This window comes from Triticum aestivum, chromosome 1D (genome assembly GCF_018294505.1).
Source record: "Triticum aestivum cultivar Chinese Spring chromosome 1D, IWGSC CS RefSeq v2.1, whole genome shotgun sequence".
Lineage (NCBI taxonomy): Eukaryota > Viridiplantae > Streptophyta > Magnoliopsida > Poales > Poaceae > Triticum > Triticum aestivum.
The window spans coordinates 247,008,720-247,015,163 of NC_057796.1; the positions used below are offsets into that span (position 1 = coordinate 247,008,720).

The 6,444-nt window shown below is 41.1% G+C and overlaps 1 pseudogene; it reads left to right on the plus strand.

Moving 5' to 3' along the window:
* Positions 1 to 1,443: 1,443 nt before the first annotated feature.
* On the plus strand, positions 1,444 to 2,646 carry LOC123181253 (ribulose bisphosphate carboxylase large chain-like; annotated as a pseudogene).
* The last annotated feature ends 3,798 nt before the right edge of the window (positions 2,647 to 6,444 follow it).

The window sequence follows — 6,444 nt, forward strand, 5'->3', positions numbered from 1 at the left end:
TGGGAGCCATGGTGATGAAGAACTGCTAGGCTAACTGCGAGACCGGATTTTCACAACTGCGCCCCCTACCTGGGGCGCCAAAGATGTCGGTGGAAATGAAACCTATGGGGTCACTGGGATCCCTTCTACGGTCGGTGAGCACGAGGTTGTGCAAAGAGCGGGTCTGACAGGAAGCACACGGATCGTTTACCCAGGTTCAGGCCGGGAAGATGTGTAATACCCTAGTCCTGCTTTGGTGGATGTATTTGAGTGTTCTTGAGCTAGCTACGGGGTGCAACTTGCCCAAAAGAGCCGAATCCCCCTCCTGGTCACCTCGGGCCTCCCTTTATAGGCAAAAGGGGTCGCCACAGTGGCACACAGGAGGTGGAAAGGTGTACATTGGATGAGTCTATCCTATGGCACGTCGGACAAACGCATTTAATGCACTGCCGACCTGCCCCTCTCACTTTATCGGGGACGGCAAGGAAGCACGTCCCAGCTGTCGCCGCCTCGCGCCTACGACACGCGTCCGAGCTGACGGGGCGCTGTGGTGCCACGTTGGCTAGCTGTTGGGCTGGCGCGGTGGTGGAGCCTTCAGGAAGACTTGCATGCTACCACGCAGGAGCTTGTCGGTGTAGAGGCCGCACGTCGCCACGCAGGCGCCTGCTCAGCTGGTTGAGCTGGCAGCTGCATGGGGACGGCGGTGGAGTCTTGGCAGGTGCGGGCCCGGCTGCGGCCCTGCTGATGCCCTCGGCAAGGGCCTTGCCGGGGGTCCGACAAGGGTCTTGCCGTGGCACCGCGGCCGCCCCGGCAAGGCGCTTGCCGGGCGCCTTGTGGATTTCCTCGGCTAGGATCCTACCGTGGGCCATCGCCTTCTGGTTCTCATCTGATCTTGTGTATTAATGGTCTTCACAAAGATCTGCATGCCACTACGGAGGTGCCTTCCGAGACCTGGTCCCAATGTAGTTGTTGGCGGTGTTGGAACCCTTGGGCTCAAGGGTGGCTCGCTCCATTGGCGTCAGGCAAGTTGCCCCGACAAGGCTCTTGCCGGGGCTGCGGAGGCTGCCCCGGCAAGAGTCTTGCCGGGGGAGTCCACCTCGCCCTTCTGCTCTTCGTGTCTCTGGTCTTGGCGTTGCCTTGGTTGTCTTGGGCTTTGGCTTCTCTCCGGCTTCCCTCCTCCGCCCTGCTAAGTGTGGCCGCGGCGCGCGGCTCGGACTGCCCGTGCACAAGTAAAGGGGTCAAAAGGAGAGCCCCTACTTTTGTACACCGACAACATTATATATGAATGAAACATATTCATTAACCTAACCATGCCCTCAATTTTCTTTAATGTGTTGATATTATATTAATTGAATATCTTTTTGTTTTATGAGATTTTTGCTAAATTTAATTAACTCCTAATTAACATCGAGTAGACCCTGTTATTGTGAGAATTCTTAATTCAAGAGTTATAGGGAGGGACTTATGTAACCACAAACAGAAACTAAAGCAGGTGTTGGATTTCAAGCTGGTGTTAAAGATTATAAATTGACTTACTACACCCCAGAGTATGAAACTAAGGATACTGATATCTTGGCAGCACTCCGAGTAAGTCCTCAGCCTGGGTTTCCGCACGAAGAAGCAGGGGCTGCAGTAGCTGCCGAATCTTCTACTGGTACATGGACAACTGTTTGGACTGATGGACTTACCAGTCTTGATCGTTACAAAGGACGATTCTATCACCTCGAGCCTATTGATGGGGAAGACAACGAATGGATCTGTTATGTAGCTTATCCATGAGACCTATTTGAAGACGGTTCTGTTACTAACATGTTTACTTCCATTGTAGGTAACATATTTGGTTTCAAATCCCTACGTGCTCTACGTTTGGAGGATCTACGAATTCCCCCTACTTATTCAAAAACTTTCCAAGGCCCGCCTCAAGGTATCCAAGTTGAAAGAGATAAGTTGAACAAGTATGGTCGTCCTTTATTGGGATGTACTATTAAACCAAAATTGGGATTATCCGCAAAAAATTATGGTAGAGCATGTTATGAGTGTCTATGTGGTGGACCTGATTTTACCAAAGTTGATGAAAACGTAAACTCACAACCATTTATGCGCTGGAGAGACCGTTTTGTCTTTTGTGCCGAAGCTATTTATAAATCACAGGCCGAAACCGGTGAAATCAAGGGGCATTACTTGAATGCGACTGCGGGTACATGTGAAGAAATGATTAAGAGAGTTGTATTTGCAAGAGAATTAGGGGTTCCTATTGTAGTGCATGACTACTTAACTGGGGGATTCATAGCAAATACTACTTTGGCTCATTATTGTCGCGACAATGGCCTACTTCTTCACATTCACCGTGCAATGCATGCAGTTATTGATAGATAGAAAAATCATGGTATGCATTTCCGTGTATTAGCTAAAGCATTGCGTATGTCTGAGGGAGATCATATCCACTCTGGTACAGTAGTAGGTAAGTTAGAAGGGGAAGGCGAAATGACTTTAGGTTTTCTTGATTTATTGCGCGATGATTTTATTGAAAAAGATCGTGCTCGCGGTATCTTTTTCACTCAGGACTGGGTATCCATGCCAGGTGTTATATGGGTAGCTTCAGGTGGTATTCATGTTTGGCATATGCCAGCTCTGACCGAAATCTTTGGGGAGGATTCTGTATTACAATTTTGTGGAGGAACTTTAGGACATCCTTGGGGAAATGCACCTGGTGTAGCAGCTAATCGAGTGGCTTTAGAATCCTGTGTACAAGCTCGTAACGAAGGGCGTGATCTTGCTCGCGAAGGTAATGAAATTATCGGAGCAGCTTGTAAATGGAGTCCTGAACTAGCCACGGCTTGTGAAGTATGGAAGGCGATCAAATTCGAGTTCGAGCCGGTAGATACCATCGATTAATTAGATAAAACTAAAGATAAAGAAGGTATAAATAAAAAAAGAAACAAAATAAAAAGAGAAAAAAATCAGTTATGAAATGCAGTAATTCTTCTTTATTCTTCTAATTGATTGCAATTAAACTCGGCTCAATCTTTTTTTCTAAAAAATATTGAGCGGGATAAAAATAGATCATGATATGATCATGAGACTTGACAAATCGAGATTCGTCTATTCTATATATCTAGAACATATATATTAAGGTATAATACAATAAATAAATACAAATAAAATAATAAAATAATAGTATTATCATATGATAATGATAATGGAATCAAATACGAAATATTCACAGAAAAAAGTCTTCATTTATTGGGAAAGAATCAATATACTTTTAATGTCAAATCGGGATTCACTAAGAAAGAAATAAAGCATTGGGTCAAACTCTTCTTTGGTGTTAAGATGGTAGCTGTGAATAGCCATCGACTACGTGGAAAAGGTAGAAGAATAGGACCTATTCTGGGCCATACAATGTATTACAGACGTATGATCATTACCCTTCAACCGGGTTATTCTATTCCACTTCTAGATAGAGAAATAAACAAAAGTAGAATGAATGAAAAAAGACACAGTTTGGAAGTTAGACCTTTTTATAGGACTCTCTTTCAATTTCAAAAAAGAGGAAACAAGTGACTCGAACTGTGTGTAAATAAAGAAGCATTTTTTCAAAATGCTAGAACTAGATAAGGAAGTTCTCTATAACCATGAGAAAAAGGTAGTTTTTTTAGTTTATGACTCCGATCAAGAGCGAGAAATCCTTGATTTGGGATTGGACATAGAACCTGGACCCATCGTAGAGACGTTTAGTTCAAAAGAAAGGATCGTATCCTGATGGTAAGAATTATACTTTCATGGAAATACAACGCTATAGACTTCAATGCGGTAGAGTAGACGTTTTGTTCCTAATTTTTCTGGACCAAACCTCCGCTCCGACCCAACGATACAATGATTTTTTTTTGTTCATATTCATAAATAAAAAAGATTCGTAATCACAATGCTACTATATGCGTCCAGAGGAGTATTTGGAATAATATTCTTCTATAATCAATTATTGTGGGGGGCACTAGTAGAAAACAGGGCTTTGGTCACAGGGCAGTATTCACATTAGTCCCGGTTCAGTCACGAACCGGGACTAATGTGAGCATTCGTCCCGGTTCGTGCGGCTACGGCATTAGTCCCGGTTCACCTGGGCCCTTTAGTCTCGGTTGGTGCCACGAACCGGGACTAAAGGGTGCGATGCCCATTAGTCCCGGTTGGTGCCACCAACCGGTACTAATGGGCTTGGAGGCATTAGTACCGGTTCATGGCATGAACCGGTACTAAAGGTCCCATTTTCAAACTCTACCCCCCCTGGACCGCCTTTTCAGTTTTAGAAAAAACAAAAGAAAATGATGGAAATGTCAAAAAAATAAAATAAAATAAGTTTCCCATGTGATATGTGGTCTAGTTGTTGGGAAAATTAACAAATATGAATTTCGACTTTATTTGCAAAATCTCTCTGGAATTTGTAAAATTGGCATAACTTTTGCATACGAACTCGGATGAAAAAGTTTTTTATATGAAAAATCATCTACTCAAAAAGTTACATCTGAATTTAACTGGGGGAACCCCGTTAAACATTCTCAAAATCCTCAAAAACCTAACAGAAAAAAGTTACGTGGCTTTTAAGGTCTAGAGTGGAAAAAATCGAAAAAAATTCAAACTGTGGTCAAAAAATGGTCAAACTAATTATTCTAGAATATTAGTGTTACTAAATAATTATTTCAGTTATTTTGAATTTTGGTCAAATCTGGTCAAACTGTGGTCAAACAATGGTCAAACTAATTATTCAAGAAATATTAGTGTTACTAAATAATTATTGTTTTTAAAACAATAGTTTCAAACTCAAACAGTGAAATGTGTCACTTCATGCTCAAGCAAAATTCCTGAGGGTTAATAGGATTGACATCTTACTATTGTCAGGAAAACAACAAGTGCAGACTTGGAAACGAGGGAGAATAGAACCCGGAAGTTAAGCGTGCTCAGGCTGGGGGAGTGGGAGGATGGGTGACCGTTCGGGAAGTTAGATGATTTGGAATGATGAGGGGTGATTAGATATTAGAGGATAAATTGAGCAGTGATGAGTGGTGATGATTAGAGATTAGAGGTTAAAATAATTCAGAAATTTGAAAATAAAAAAAAATTCAATTTTTTTTTAAAAAAATCATAAAATTTCCTTTAGTCCCGGTTGGTGTTACCAACCGGGACTAAAGGTGGAGCCCCACGTGGCCGCGGCCTTTAGTCCCGGTTCGTGTAAGAACCGGGACTAAAGGGGAGAGGCATTAGTAACGACCCTTTAGTCCCGGTTCAAAAACCGGGACTAAAGGGCCTTACCAACCGGTACAAAAGCCCCTTTTTCTACTAGTGGGGGGTCTTACTAACAGGGCTTCGCTCCTCGGGATAGGTCTTCATCGAAAAGCTAACTCCACCCGGCATTTTCAACCCTTTCTTTGGGTGGTATATCGCCTTTAAAAGTCTAAGAGGATAGTAGGGGATCTATAGTAGGTAAGATAATTTGCCCATTGATTTTGATTGAATATACTATTTTTCCGCCTTTATCACACATTATTGTATGCGCTTCTAGAGAAGTATGTATGCAGGAAGTAAATTCTAACCGCTTTCTTTTTAATACAATTTCAAATTAGATTAGAAAGATAGAAAGGCCATGAGGATGGGAAAATAAAAATAAAATCTTTTTAATTAGTTCTCCTGTTTTGGAATTTTCTTATTATCCTTTCATTTTTTTTACAGAATATTTTTCAAACTAAAAATAAAAAATACAATACAATAGTCAATATTCCTTATAATAGACATACTTAATTATATCATAAGAATCTTAAGATATTTTTCGACTAGATAGAAATAGTAAATTTGAATTGAGACACCTATTCCATGACGGATTTAAACTTACCATCTATTGTCATGCCTTTAGTAGGCTTAGTATTTCCGGCAACTGCAATGACTTCTTTATTTCTTTATGTGCAAAAAAATAAGATTGTCTAGTATTTTTTAGTGTAAGTAATATAATATGGTAGGGTATGTGGCTTTTTCTACCCACACTTTCTACACACAAATGAAAAACGGTTATGGATGCGGATATAGGCTATGAGATAAATGCATGAATATCAGAGCCAGGTATAGCGAGTTTTATTTTATTTATTTTAATTGAATCAACGAATATTTTTTGAATAGAAAGTCAATGTATCTAACCTATTATTTCACAGGAGTACTAGTTGGTGAAGGCGATTTCAGAATCAAAAAAAGTAAAGTCAAAATTATTTAGCTTATTCTTTCAATTTCAATTGGCCGCTGCTGGATTTAGTATATCTAATATGAATTGGTGATCAGAACACATATGGGTAGAACTTCTAAAAGGTTCTCGAAAAAGGGGTAATTTTTTCTGGGCATGTATTCTTTTTCTAGTTTCACTAGGATTCTTATCGGTTGGGATTTCCAGTTATCTTGGTAAGAATATTATATATATATACTTCCATC